Raw genomic sequence first — 15,408 nt, 5'->3', positions numbered from 1 at the left:
TGTACAACTGAAACAGGGTGAGATTAAGAGAATTTTTCTGATGAATGTTTTCTGCACTCCAGGTTTGCTCCTAATGACGATAGAGGCTGGAGGCTGCTGGTAGCCTGGGGAAGATGCCAAGGAAGCTGAGCATGGGTATGACCCCTGCCCCAGCCTGTCTGGCACAGGCTCACTATGTCTGTGTGGTGTATTTCCCATCTTTCCCCATTTGCCCCCTCTTCTCTTCTAAGAGCTTTCCTTGCCCGAGAGTCTCCAAAGATGGAAATCTGAAACAAATATTTCTTCTCTCTTTCAAATCTGGCTGTCAATAAAACCTATTTTCCTACCAATTTGATTCTGAATATTTGTGGAGTAGGATGAGAACTGGAGCCCAGCCTTGGGGCCCCAGGCCCTGAGCCCCATGCTGTGACATGAGGCCGTTTCTACAGCAGCAAATATGTCTAATGGACCTGGAGAGATGAATCAATGGTGCTTCTGGGATCACCCTTGATCAAAGCACCCCAGTATGCTTACATATAAAAATGAGATATTTCTCCAAATTGCTAAACTGCACTGTGCTATATGGAATCAACTCTCTGACCTAAGTCCCTTATTAACATTTAACTGGAGTCTAAATTTTTCCAGACATGTTTATTCCAGGGTTTATAAGTCACTCCTGAAAAGTGCAGTCACAACCTTGATTTAATCTCAGTTCTTCCTTCTTGGCAAGTTGGGCATCTCACTGCACTGTCTAGCACATAGTGAGCATTCAATAAATTTCTGTGAATGTTGATAATATTTAATTATACATGCGATGTAAAGGAGCGTCTTATTCAGATTCCATTGATTTCTAATGAAAAGATAATTATCACACAAAATGAATGGAAGTTTATATTAGTGTTTTCTTGTTTTTTAGACTCCAGGAAAAAATGTTAATAGAATTAATAGCAAAAAACTTGATTGCAGAGGAAATTTTTTATGCACTCATAGGAGTAAACTAGTTTTAAAGCTTCAGAAATCCTCACTGACACACTAGCAGTTTATACGCTAATCAGAAATAAATTCCAAACTGTTATAGAAGCAGAACTGCAAAAGCTATTAACTTTCTGCAACCATTTCCTATTTGCAAATCAGAGGAATTATTATATATACATATTTAAAAGTAAAAAAAAGTATATATAAAGTGGTATATTAATGCTCCTATTCCATTATATAAAGTATATATGCATGTGTGTGTGTGTGTGTGTGTGTGTGTGTGTGTGTGCGCATGTGTGTGTGTATCATATTGAGGTAGGACAGGAAAAAGATGAAAGATAGGTAGAAATGTGACAAAAAGGAGAAAGAGGAGACTGCAACTTTAATCAAAAAGGCTTGTGCTGAAGTTCCTCAGAACTTTTTCTCTGGAGGCCAGTTTTTCTCCTAGGCCTGTCACTACCAAACTCAAAAAATCTGTGAATCTTAATGTGACTACAAATTCACTCACTTATGAAGATTGCCTTCTATACTGTTAATGTACTAACACTGTTCATTTAGAATAGGCTGAACAAAGGATAATGTAATCTTTTATCCTTTTATAAAGATAGGCTATTTTAAGAACCTATAATATAGGTACATTCACAATGTTACCTATGGACCAAGTAGGGGAGACCACATAGAGCCAAGGATCCTGAGACCTGCCAGATCACCATAAATTGTCCTGTGTCACCAGGCTGATTCTACCCCCACATACCTCTCTATACCCACCCTCATACATTTTCTTTAAAAGAAGAGACTGTGACCCCCAAAACACTGCTTCCCACTCTTTAGATAACTGGTATTCAGCTTTGAGAATGTAGATTTTCACCTTTTACTTTCTAATAAAACTTTTCCTCTGATAAAACGTGATACATACTTACATTCTTTTCTGTCTCAAGAGCTTGCAAGGTCTAGGTAGAGGTCTCCTCTGCCCAGGGACCTCCTTGAATCCCGTTCTGGTACAACACTAATCTGAATCTGTTACATTTTCTATATACAAGTCAAATTCTCTAATTTAAAGTCTACTTTTTCATTTTCCATGCAGTCATAGCTTAACTTAATTTATAATTTATAAAGAGGAGGTTTAATTAAATAACTGATCCATTCTCCATTATAAGAATATCTCCTGTTTTTAATTTTCAGAAATTAACAGAAGGCATAAATGTTTTAAACCTTGGATCATATGAGACACAACAATTTAATAAACCAATTTATTATCTTGCAAATCTCTTAGTGAAATAAGGAAAACATAACCTACCACTGCCAAATTTGATCATTCTGATTCATTAGTCACAACAGATTAAATTAGAATCCATTAAATGTGAAGTATTATTGTGATATGCAATGTTGTCTTTTTTTTTTTTTTTTAGGAAAACCTTTACCAAAAATAGTTTATTGCACAAAATTTAAGGAATCCACAAGCACGCTTATATTATAAAAAATCAACACGCTTTTTAAAGTTATAATCTGTTACACACAGTGACACCTTTTGCACAAACAGCCCCAACCTAATGACTCCTTTTGTGAGAATTTTTTTATAGAAATGAATAACTCTAAATAAGAAATGAGTGAACAATAGGAGTGAGTGAACAACCAAATTTCCTAAACCCTCTGCAACACTGACCTTCAAGAATCCAGTCAGAACCTGAGACCTGGAATGTGGAGTCAGTAAGCTTGTTACACGGGGCTCCCCGATCTCACACCACAGGTATCTGCGTCGCTGGGGTCCTCGGGAGGAAGCCTCCAGGACATTTCCCTTTCAGATATGCTGGTCCCTTACACTCCCAGAACCTTTACACGTGACAATTTTTGTTAAAAGAAAAAAAGTAAATAGGGGTCTGTGCCCTGGTAGTCAGTAGGCCATGGCTTTTGCAGTGCCCCATACCAAGAAAACCAGCCTTCCCCTAGGGCGAGCCGAGAAGCCGCCTGATCCCAATACCAGGGCTGCCCCACAGGCTGCACTCTCCCTGACCCAAGCCCAAGTAGTCGACTGCACATTCTATCAAAACATCTTCCAAAGAGTAGAACAAAGCCACGTCAATCTGTAAGATGTGTGGGCATCAGTCTGATGGGTACCACAGGGAAAATCAGTGGAAACCCCCTGTGATACAGGCAATGGCGTGGTGAACTACCCAGCTGCATACAGCTCCCTGCAACGGCAGGACCCTGGGTGAACACTGCACGCAGAGCCACCCAGCAGAACCCTGCTCAGGCCTGGATCCCGTCACTCGCACTTCACCCAGAGAAACGGTGGTTCCAACTCTGTCCACCCAAGAACCTGGCTCCGGGAGGGGGAGGTGCAGTGGGTCCCCAGGAGACAGAAAAGCGCCCTTGACCTTCAAAAGTAGCAGTAGCAGCAGCAGCAGCAGCAGCGTGAGACCTCGAGGAGCCTAAAGGCAGTGCAGCTCCAGCAGCACCTCAGGCCCAGAGCTGCACTGGCCACTGAGGACAAGGCTGAGCCAAGACAGGCCAGGTTCTTGGCTGGCCAGGGCCCTGCAGGGGGAAGCAAGGGCCAAGGGGAGGTGAGGCCCAGGACTGCCAAGCAAGGAGGAACGGGAAAAGGACAGACATGGTGCCCAGCATGGCACACGAGCGCATCCTCTCCTAGGAGGAAAAGCATGGAAGCTCGTGCAGACTCCGCTGAGATGGAGGCAGAAGACGGCTCCACCACAGAGCAAGCCCAGGGACATGTCCTGTCTCTGCCCAGACAAAAGGTAACCGCCAAAATAAATAAGAACATAAATTTCCATTTTTCTTTTCTAATGGTGCAAGAACAATTTAGTCAGAAACAATTTCCAACTTAAGATAAAAAACAGGACATACTTAAAATGAAATTTTCAAGTATTTCAAGATCAACCCTGTACAGACGATATACACACTTTACAAGTTCCAATACTTGCTAGGGAATATTTTTTAAACACCACACATATCGGTAGTGATGATACTCTAGCTATATCAATTAACCTCTAACAACATGCCACGGGAGAACACACACTCCTTGAAACTCTGTGCTGTTCTCTCCACGAGACGACAGGACCCGCTGACACAGCCAATCCAGGCCGGTCCGTGTGCAGAACTTCATGTGTAGACCGGCCACCTGGACTTCCCCTCTTTCTCCTTCCCACCTTATAACAATAAATACTGTTTTAGATTTTCCTAGTGACCTAGGGAGAATCAAAGACCTACACTCTCCCTGTCAGCGTAGGCAGCGTTGCCTCCTAAGTGGAACACGTGCCCCTGTAGAGGCGGCAGCTGTGGCCTTTGAACCTCCTGTTCCTCAGGAGACCACATCTCCCTTCCCCTGGCACCACATCTCTTCCAGACGTGGCCTCTGACCAGGTGACACTGGCGACGCCAGTGAGCATGATGAGCATGGCATGGGGAGAGGGCACAGCGAAGGGCCTGTGACCCTCACTCCAGTTAGGCCCTCTTCCCCTGGGGACTGTGGGGACCACTGGGCCTGACTGAGGGTCCCACCTGCTCCTGCCTGGTGGCCAGCCAAAGTGGGTGGGTCCACACAGGGCCAGTACCTGACAGGCCTGTGACACAAACCTAGGAAGATACTGGACAGGAAGCAAAGACTCTCAGAAAAAAGTAAAATTAAAACAAGGAGACTCATCTGGGCAAGGATGTTTGGTTTAGAAGGTAGAGTAAATAAAAAAACTATACTTCTTAAAATATAGTTTTCTGATATCCCTAAATCCTAAGTGTACATTATTTTCCAAAAGCAATTTTTCCAAAAGGCAATCAACAAAAAGACAATTAGGTTCTTCTTAAATAACATAGGCATATGCTTTTAAAAGATTAGCATTTTCAGTATTTCTATGTACATCCTATTATGGGATGGCTATTGAAAAAAATGAAATAAAAATCCAAAGGTGCAAATAAAAAATTCACTCTGCAAGAAAGGAGAGGTCTTACTGAGTGGACAGGACAGTAAGAACCTGCACTAGGCCTGCCCAGGTGTGCTGCCTGAGGACCCCACTGAGCAGTCTCTGCAGGAGCTGGCCACTGGCATGGCCCTCCACAAGCAGCGTCCCTGTCCCTCAAAGATCCTCCTTCTGCAAATAACCCATCGGACACACACTCACGGTTCCTTACTGGGCCCAAAGCTAGGCTTAAGGTTTGCTTATTTTGTGGGGAAAGCCAGTTGTGATTTTAAAGGACTATTTCTGTAATCCTTGACTCTCATTCTGTTGTTTCAGTCCTCATCAAAGGCAAAAGCAAAACTTAAATTTCACTCAGAAAATAGAGAGCACATGTTCAAACAAGAGCGTCCCCTGGAACAGCCGCATCCGCACTGTGTGCAGGCTGCGTGGTCACTGGTTCAGCCCTCCTGGGGGAGCCCGGCCTCCAACTGGTTGCCGCATGTCTGCCTTGGGGTTCACCTGCTCCCCTGGGGGACCTTCCGCCTGTGTCCAGGAGGACAGGGACTCATGCACAGTGAAGGCGTGCTCCTCCATCTGGCGCTGCAGACTGTCCATCTCCTGCTTGAGCTGCTGCAGACAGCTGTTGAGGTTCTTGAGGGGCTCCTTGCTCACAGCGGGTGGAGGTCTCAGCAGCTCCTCCAGCAGCGAGGCTGGGACGGGGCAGTCAGGGATCCTGATGGGTGTTGCAGGGCCCGGGGAGCTGGCCTCACCTTTTGGCTCCTTCCTCTTGGCCATGCGGTGGCGGAGGTCCAACTGCAGCTGCTGGTTTTGCTGAAGCAGAGTCTTCATATTGCTCTTCAGTTCTGACACTTTGGCTTGAAGCATAAATTTATCCTTCTGGGTCATGGACAGGTCTTCCTGCATCATCTCCAACTCAGACTTGATATTCTGTAATGACTGCTGTGTCCCTTCCAGCTCCTTCCTGCCCTGCTGCTCTGTCAAGTCCAGCTACTGCTTCAAGGACTGGATTTCTCGCTCTTTCTGATCCAACTCCCATTTGAGATTTTCCATCTCTTGACACTCTGTGGACTGCTGGCTCAGCTGCATGTCCAGCTGCTTCTGCAGGAGCTGAAGCTGAGTCCGGGCCTCTGCCAGCTCTGCCTGGAACTGTGCTATTTCCTGGGACTGTTTCTCCTCCCGAATCTGGAGTGCAGTGTCCGCACCAGGTGCTCCTTGGCCTGCAGCTCCTTCTTCACTTCACTCAGCTCCAGGGCAGCCGCCCTGAAGTGGCGGCGGTTGTGTCCTGCTTCAGCCCTGGCAGCAGCCACCTGCTGCCTGAGGCTGTTCACCTCCACCTTCTCTTTCTCTAATGAGATCTGTAAAGCCTGGACGAGCTGCTTCATCTGGCGATCCTCCTCTTCTTTACGCTGCAGAACTGCCTGCACCTGGAGATTCAGCTGGACCAGGTCGGCCTCTCTCTTGGCCAGCGCCGTCTCTAAGATGCTGTTGTGCTCCCACAGAGCAGCACTGGACTGTCCAAGGCCTGTGAGGTTCCCTCTTTCGTGCTCTAACTCAAGAGCCAGCTTCTTATTTGATTCTTCAAGGCGCTTTATCTTCAGTCTGAAGCCTCTGGACTCTTGAAGCTCATCCTCCAGCTCCAGCACCTTCTCCCGGGACTCCTCTAGCTCCTGGCTAGTTGTGGCAATCACCTCCTGCAGCTCCTTCTCCAGCAGCATCTTGCTGTGACCAACGCTCTGCAGCTCCACCTCCAGGGCCTGGATCCTCTCATGTAGCGCAGGGTCACTGCCGCCACCACTGCTCTGGGCTCTGAGCTGGCTCAGCTCTGCATCTGCGGACTCCTTGGCAGCCAGGGCCTCCTGCAGGCGGCGGCTAAGGATGCTCACAGCGTTCTCGTAGGCCTTATGCTTGGTCTTCATCTCCTTCTGGGCACTGGTCAGGTCCAAGCCCATCCTTTTCATCTTCTGCTTCTGCTCTGTGATGGCCTTCTTGGCCTCTTGCTGGAGCTCTTCTACTTGTTTCTTCAGCTCCTCATTGGCCTCTGACAGAGCAGCCATCTGCTCTTTGTCGAACTGCAAGGACTGCAAGTGCATCTCCATCTCGTCGCGCTCCTTCTGCACTGCCTGGAGGTGCTCCTGGAGACCTGCCATCTGCTGGTGGGCCTGGGAGGCCTCCTTCTGCAAACGGGAGTGCTCCACCTCCACAGCCTTCTTCTCCCCGTGCACCCTGATGAGTTCCTGCCTCAGTTCCTTCATCTCTGCATCCAGCCGCTTAATTGTGGCCTTTAGTTCACTGATGAGCTGGTCTTTGGAGGTGGCGTCCCGCCGGTAAGCCTCCACCATTACCTTCTGCTGAAGAAACTGCTCCTTCACCTTCTGCATCTGCTTCCTCAGGGAGGCCATCTCCTGCTACAGGGTCTCTACCTGACTGGATTTCACGGCCAGCTCCTGTCTCAACTGCTCTAGGTGTCCCGAGGTCTCTTCAGTACCTTCCTCTAAGCGTCTTGCTTCCCAGTCCAGACCCTCCTTGCCACTCCTGGCCGCCTGCAGAGCCACCTCCAAGACAATCTTCTCTTTCTGAAGGAAGTGGATCTCGTCCTCCCTGGAGGCAGCCTCCCCCTGCAGCTCCTCCAGCCGCACCTGCAGCTCGTCATAGCGCGTGTGCAGGTCATGGAGGGACTGCCCCCGGGCCTGCAGAGCCTCCTGTGTGGAGGTGAGCTGCCCCATCAGCTCCAAGTGCTCTTGCTGCAGGGCTGTCAGCTGCTGGTCCCGCTGGTGCAGAGTCAATTTCACCTGCTCCAGCTGCTGCTCCAGAGATGCTACTGCATCTGCCACCTTCTGCAGCTGCTCCCGCTCTCCTTCAAACTCCTCAAGTCTCCTCTGCAGGTCTTCCTCCACCATCGTCTTTGCCTCCTGAATCTGCACAAAGGCTGCTTCTTGATCCAACATGTCGGCCTCAATGCTCTGCAGCTGGACAGCTATGCGCTCCTTCTCCTTGATGGACCTGTGCTGTGTTTCTGTCAGCTGGTGGGACAGGGACACATTCTCCAGCTTCAGGTGTTCCAGCAGACCAGCTTGGGTCATCTGCCCAACCTGGATGTGGGCCACCTCACCCTGCAGCCTGACCCGAGCCTCCTGAGCCAGGGCAAGCTGCTGCTAGTACCACTGCCAGGCATGCTGCAGAGATGCAATTTCCGCCTGGGAGGCCTGCAGCTTGCTGGTCAGTGTTGTGCGCTCCAGTTGCACCTGCTGTAGCTGGCTCTGCAGGGCCACCATCTGCTGTCGAAGGTCGTGCACCCTGTTTTCCTTGCTAAGCATGTTCCTCTGCATGTCCTCCACCTTGGCCATCAGCCTCTGGTACTGCTCCTCTGCCACCTGCAGGTCATTGTTTGAGGATGCCAGGCTGGCATTTTTGGCTTCCAGCATGTTCTTTAGGTCAGTCATGGCTCGTTCCAAGTCCCAGCAAGACTGCTTCAAAGTGTCCACTTCAGAGCTAAGGGAGTCCTACTTCTGCTGGCTGCTGTGGGTCTGCTCCACCTGTGCCTGCAGTCTTGTGCTCAGGGCAGCCAGCTGGGCCTGCAGCTCGGCTTTCTCCTGAAGTGCCTGAGTTGCTTCTAGTGATAAAACCTCCAGCTGTCCTTCAAGTCTCATTTTCTCTTTCAGAACCTGCAACATTTCATCCTGTGTCTCTGCAAGAGAGCTATCCATGGATACACTGCTGCAGACGCTGTCTCTGCGGCTCCACACATCCCCACTGACTTCCTGTCCCTGGTCTTGGCGCTCAGATGCCGCGGCCTGGAGCACATCCTTGATGGAGGGGAACTGGCCCAGGGCCTCCACAGCAATCTCCTGGCCACCAACCACATAGGCAGCTCCCCGGGTGCCCACCTCATTCCCCAGAACACCACCAGTCCCACGGGCGGAGAGGCTGCTGTGTGAGGAGCTGTCGCTGTCATTTCCGTCAGCCTCTGACACACTGTCCCCAGTCAGGGAGGCGTTCTCGAGGTGGCCATCAGCCTCAGGAGACAGACTGATCTCGGACACAATGGAGGTACTCCTTCTGCTCTGCTTCAGGGAGCCCCTGCTAGAGTCAGCAGCTGGACCCAGGCCACCAGCGTCACCTGAACCTTCAGTCCTATAATCAGCCAGGGACCGGATTCTGCTTAATTTGGAACTTTTTTTCTCCTTTGCATGTGCCAGCATACCTAAGCTGCCCACCTTGGGTCCCCGAGGGACACTAGTGTGCAGGAAGGAGTACTCTGTTGTCAGAGCCACAGGACTGGCCCTTGGCAAGTGCTCTGGGTTTAACATGAGCTCAGGATCCAGTGTGCTGAAAGGTCTCATTTTTGTTGCAGGTTGACTAGACCTCTCTTGCTGGTGCTTCACTCGGTATTGTCTGAGTTGCTCTTCCAGCTGCTTCTGGGCCTGAAGTCGAACCTGCTCCTCTTCCTCAAGTGGCAGTGAAGATGTCGAGGAGCACAGTTGCGTTTCTTGCATGGGAAGACTGAGTCTGAGAGACTACAAAGCTTCTTTTCTAACACTGCCCTCAGCACTAGCTCCCTGAGACTTCCTTAGGTTGTCATGGAAACCAGCCACACCTGGAGAGGCATCAGGACCCACTGATGAGGTGGTGGGGGCGAGAGGCAGCAGAGGGTCTGGGAGCTGTGGTACAGGCCCATTCTGACAGAGGGTCCCCTGGTCGGGCCCACCAAGGCTTCTCCCTTCCTCAGAAGCTTTGCCAGCCTTGATGCTGGTACATTGAGCTCTGTCCCGCTGGTCAGGTGGCTCTAGCAAGCCCAGGGTCTGCAGGAGGGCCTTGGGGCAAGCTGAGGTGCCACTGTTGGCACTGTCCTCCAGAAGCCTGTCTTGCTTGGCCCACGTACTGTCCATGGTCAGGACAGCCCAAGCTGAGCTGACACCGAGGGCTACAAGTGACCCTGCGGTGCATTCGGTTTCTGCCATCAGCAACATTCCAGAGTTCTTGGGAAGGACCTCACTCTGTTTACCATTTTGGGGTGATTTAAAGTCTTATAAATGGCTTGAAGGCAAACCAAACAGTATCATGATACCCGGCACAGCCGACCCTGTGGCTTTGGCTAGACGTGGCCGCGCAAGGGGCGGGGCGGGGCGCGGCGGTGCGACGCCTCCCTGCAATGTTGTCTTTGAAGAAGGATGTTCATTGTAACAAATGACTAAGCAGTGGCTCTGTGCTAATTCCTGCCATGTATGCAATGGAAACTTTATTATCATAGCTAGAACTCAAGAGACATTTAGTTTGCTATGCTCTTTCACATTATTAAAATAGGCTCTGTTAGTATGTTCTGCATTTAAGAACACTTGACATACATGAATGCAACTAACTAACATTATCATGAACAGAGAACAGCCAGGAAGGATGGATTTTACTGAGCAGGACTCTACTAGTTTATAATAAACTAATCTTATAAGTAAAAGCTGTATCAAAGAGAAACTAAAATGTCGTAACACTGAAATTAAAGCTGAAAATGAGCTTATGGATTGGTGAGTGAGCTCATCAAATTGGACACTTACTATATTGATGAGTTTTCCATTTCTAGTTAGGTTTCTCTCGTCGTAAAACAAGTCAATTCCCAATGCTATTTAAAGCTAATCACCATTTTATCTTTTTGTTTTCTATTTATTTGCATTTATGACTTAAGGTATTATTTAAATGAACTTGAATCTTTAAGAACATATTTAATTTTAATATGAATAATAAAACTGGAATGAACTTAGTTTAACTACTGAAATTTACATTTTGTAAAATAACAGATATGCCTTCCAGAAGTGGGAAAGGAGGTGGAGATGGACAAGGGCAGCCTACACAACTTGTTATTTATTCTTGTGATAACACATTTTATACATTTTTCTATTGGTTTACATCCCATTGCAACTGGTGCCATATAAAATCCTGAATTTTTAATACTTTGTAAGAAATTGTGTTATAAAAAATCATACCCAGATCCAGATTAGTCATTGAACATCATAAAATGTTTGGGTTGGACTGAATGATTAATGTCCATCATCTTACTCCCAGAATCATTTTTCTTATAATCAATACTTTTGTTGATTCAAAGGGTGTTCAGATTCTGAATCTGCCTCTTACTTGATGTGTGGTCTAGAGAAAGAAAAGTCACTTAATCTGCTCTGTGCTTCAGATTCATCATCTGCAAGTCAGGAAAAATAATGGTACTGATGTTATTTGGGTTAAATTAAATAAACTATGAATATACTTAGTACAATGCCTATTTCCATCCAATTCTCATAATTTCCTATATGAAGATGATGATGTATGTAACATATAAATATCTACTTGAGTCTAAATTTTCTAACAAACAAATCAAAACCTTAAAAAATCCAGGACCAATTTTTCTATTATCTGTGATGTGTAATTAGGAAGGCAAAAATTGAAAATTTCACAAATGTTTGAATTAATACTAATTCTTAGTAAACATTTCTACGATCATACCCTTAAGGATTTAGAAAAATATTCTTTTCATATGATATATTGTTTGGGGAATTTGCAGAGAAAAAATTGATCTACTTTTAAATGGCTATAATTGAAATGAGTCAAAACTTTCAAAATTGGTTATGGTCACTTTTATACCATTAATGTCAAGTATCGTTTTAGTACAAATATTTGGATTTTTTGGGCTATTCCTTCTCCCCACTATAAATCCTAAGTCTTCAGGAGTGTATACTTCTAAGAACTGAACAGAATTCCTTAGATCCTGTGAAGTCAAATTGATGCATTTCTTTACACTTTAACAGTAATCAGAGACTGGAATATATGTGTCATCCAGATAGTATCACACTGGGGTAGCTATGCTACCTGGGTATAAGAATCAGAGACTTGAGTAACTACAAATAATTAAACGTTTTTTTTCAAGAGGATACTTGTTGATAGTAAAGCAAAACTAAACTTACTTGCCATGATTGTAGTAGAACCCACAAAAAGCTGAATTTGACTTAAAGGATGGCATGGTAAGCCAGTGGAGTCAGGCCTCCAGAAATCTTGGACAAAAAGCTTCTTTAGATTTGAAGGCCACTGCAGGGAGTAAAATAAGTACTGAAAATGGGAATCTTTACTCCAAAAGTCCACCACCGCCATGATCCTGCTACTGACATTTCTACTGTTCCTTCTAACCATCCTTCCTCTCTTTAAACTATCAACTACCTTCTTCTCCTTCAATTCTGTTTTCTCCTGGCTTCTTTTTATACTTCAGTTATTTATTCATGATTTTGGATCACTCACTACAGCCATCCTCAAATTTGTAAACTTTGATGTCTCTTCTCCCTGTCAACTATTTCATTCCCTGGATTTTGAGTTGAGTATAGAATGTGAATCTAGCTTTTTTTCATTTTTTTATTTGGTGCCTGGGATCATGAACCAGGGCCTTGTGCATTTTAGATAAGTCCTCTCCCACTGAGCTACAATCCCATCCCCTGAATATAATTTTTTATTTCATGTAAATTTTTTCCTCAAAAAGTTGTTTAAGCAAGTATGTAGGAGAAAGAGTTTAATCCTAGAACAGCATTTGAATGTGGCAGTCAAAATGATTAACCAGTTTCAGACTCATGGTTAACATGGTACATATCTCCTTTTCCAATTAAATCTATGTGAGCCCAACTTTTAGTGTACAGCCATAGTGTTCTAGCATTATTTTAGTGTCTAGCATTTATTAAGTTGAAATGAAAAATAAAAAAGTAAATGGAACAGGAAAGAAAAGAATGGAATAAAAATATTCTAGGACAAGAGAAAGAATATTTACCCTGTCTTTTCTATACTTCCATATATCATGATAACTAAATAGTCCTAATTAACAAAAAAATTCTTCTTGCAAAAAATTCTAACAAATATGGAAGTAACATCACAAAACCATAATTTTTCAGTCCCGAGTAAAATAACTGATTCTGACATTATCAATAAATGAAGCCATTAGTGGAAAGGATGATGGAAAACTTTGAAATGGAGAGGTCAGTTGTCAGCACTGATCAATCCTAACCTGAAATCGGGAAAAACAAGATTAACTATATTACCTGATGTGACAGGGTTTAAGTACATGGAGTCACCAGGAAGAAGTATTCTTAAAAAAAAAAAAAAAAAAAAAGAGAAAAAGGAAAAGAAAAGAAAGGAAGAAAAAAACCCTAAAAGTTAGCCTCTAAAGTTAGTGTTCAACTATAAGAAGTGCTGAATATGCAGGAACAAGGTAAACAAGGAGGTAAAAAGAATAATCCAGAAAGTGGCATATTCTAGAGGACAGTGAACATAGCTTCTTCAAGCAGTCAATGAATGGACACAAGAAACGTGAATTGGAAACATTGAGACCTGTGACCCATAATAACCACATGCAATGTGTAGACATGAGTCCTGATTGAAGTCAAATATAAAAAGGTATTTTTGATGAAAACTGGGGACATTTGATTACCAAATAGGAAATAGTACCAAGGGGCATTTAACTATGAAACAGGGATTATGCAATAACAACATTATCATTATCAGTTGTGATGTGATATTGTGATTTGCAAAAAAATTAGCCATGATTTTTAGAGATAAATTCTGAAGTATGGAGAAATTAAATGAAATATGTCTTGAGTTTTGTTTAAATATTTCAGAAAAAAACTAAAATCGAGAGTATATTTGAAAAAATTGACAAAATTTGATAATTGTTGAATTTAAGAGATAAATATATGATGTTCTTTTGTACAGTTCTCTATACTTTTTAGTATGATAAACACTTTTTTAACATTTTAATATAAAAATAATTTAGGAAAGCCATAGGGCAAAAAAGAAATCAATAAATTTACTACTCTGAACAACATTATTTCCAAAACAGAAAGAACACAATGAAAATTCCTGATCAAAATAACATACATGACCCTCTCTCACCACAATAAATGAAACACATTACCTTTTAAAATATATAGTTTGAAAAGAATAATCTGTTTTTTTCCATAACCCCAAGAAAATAAAAGCAGTATACTTCTTTGTAAATGGAATAGTAAGTCTTTTAAAATTTGTCCATTTTCTACTCAATGCATTGGATACACTAATATATATTTTTAAAGCAGAATAAAAATAAGCTACAATTTCACTGTATGTACACTTTTGAAGGAAGATGAAAGGAAACCACAGATAGTACAATGAGCACGGTAAAGGGATAACTGAATGGATGAAATATGTTTTGGCTTATATTTTGATAAGGATTATAAAAACAAATTAAAATTGTAATACTTTAAATGAAGTAAGAGTAAAATTTTATGAGTATTTAAGAAGAAATATTATTTCTGTAGGCATATACAGTAAAGTGCTCTTATATTATGTATTTAATTGACATCAATGTAAAATGCTTTCATATCTAAGTATACAATTGCTTCCTGCATTTAACACTTAACTATCACATAGGTAATTAAATCTCTATAATTGCACAAAACTCAACTCAAAATGGATCAAGGTCCTATGAATTAGACCAGATATCCTGCACCAAATAGATGAAAATGTAGGCCCAAATCTTCATCATGTTGGCTTAAGACCAAACATCCTTAACACGACTCCCAAAGCACAAAAAATAAAAGCAAGAATCAAAAGATGGGATGGATTCAAACTAAAATCTTTTTCCCAGCAAAGGAAACAATTATGTGAAGACAGAACCTACAAAGTGGGAGAAAATATTTACCACATGCACATCAGATAGAGCACTAATCAGAATTTATAAAGAACTCAAAAAACTTGACACCAAAAATACAAAGAAACAAATCAATAAATTGGCTAAAGAACTGAACAGACACTTCACAGAGGAAGATATATAAGTTATCAACAAATATATTAAAAAATGTTCATCATCTCTAGTAATTAGGTAAATGCAAATCAAAACTATCCTAATATTTCATCTCACTCCAATTAGAATGGCTATTACCAAGAACACAAGCAACCATAGGTGTTGGCGAGAATGTAAGGAAAAAACACACTCATACGTTGCTGATCAAGTTGCAAATTGGAGTAGCTACTCTGGAAAGCAGTATGGCGATTCCTCAGAAAATCTGAAATGAACCCACCATTTGACCCAGCTAATCCATTCCTGGGTCTGTACCCAAGGGACTTCAAATCAGCAAACTACATTGATGCAGCCACATCAATATTTATAGCCGATAAATTCACAATTACTAGATTGTGGAACCAAACTAGATGCCCTTCAATAGATGAATGGATAAAGAAACTGTGGTATATATACACAATGGAATATTACTCAGTCATAAAGAAGGATAAATTTATGGCATTTGCAGGGAAATGGGTTGAGCTGGACAATATCATGCTGAGTGAGATAAGCCAATCCCAAAAAACCAAAGGAAGAATGTTTTCTTTGATAGCTTGATAGATGGATACTGATATGTGATGGTGGAGGGAGGGCATAAGTGAGGAATGGAGGATCTTTGGATTGTATAGTGGGAAATGAGGGGAGGGGAGGGGTGGGGGAAGAAAAGATTGTGAAATGTGACAAATATCATTACAA

At 43.6% G+C, this 15,408-nt stretch overlaps 1 pseudogene across 1 annotated transcript; it reads right to left on the bottom strand.

Moving 5' to 3' along the window:
• Nucleotides 1-2,375: 2,375 nt before the first annotated feature.
• On the bottom strand, nucleotides 2,376-9,976 carry LOC306652165 (golgin subfamily A member 3-like; annotated as a pseudogene). The gene has a single exon. The product of its transcript is annotated as a golgin subfamily A member 3-like (transcript).
• Nucleotides 9,977-15,408: the final 5,432 nt, after the last annotated feature.

This window comes from Sciurus vulgaris, assembly GCF_902686455.1.
Source record: "Sciurus vulgaris genome assembly, contig: HiC_scaffold_137_arrow_ctg1, whole genome shotgun sequence".
NCBI lineage: Eukaryota > Metazoa > Chordata > Mammalia > Rodentia > Sciuridae > Sciurus > Sciurus vulgaris.
The sequence above is the reverse complement of the archived record's forward strand: the minus strand, read 5'-3'. Positions and strand labels throughout refer to the sequence as shown.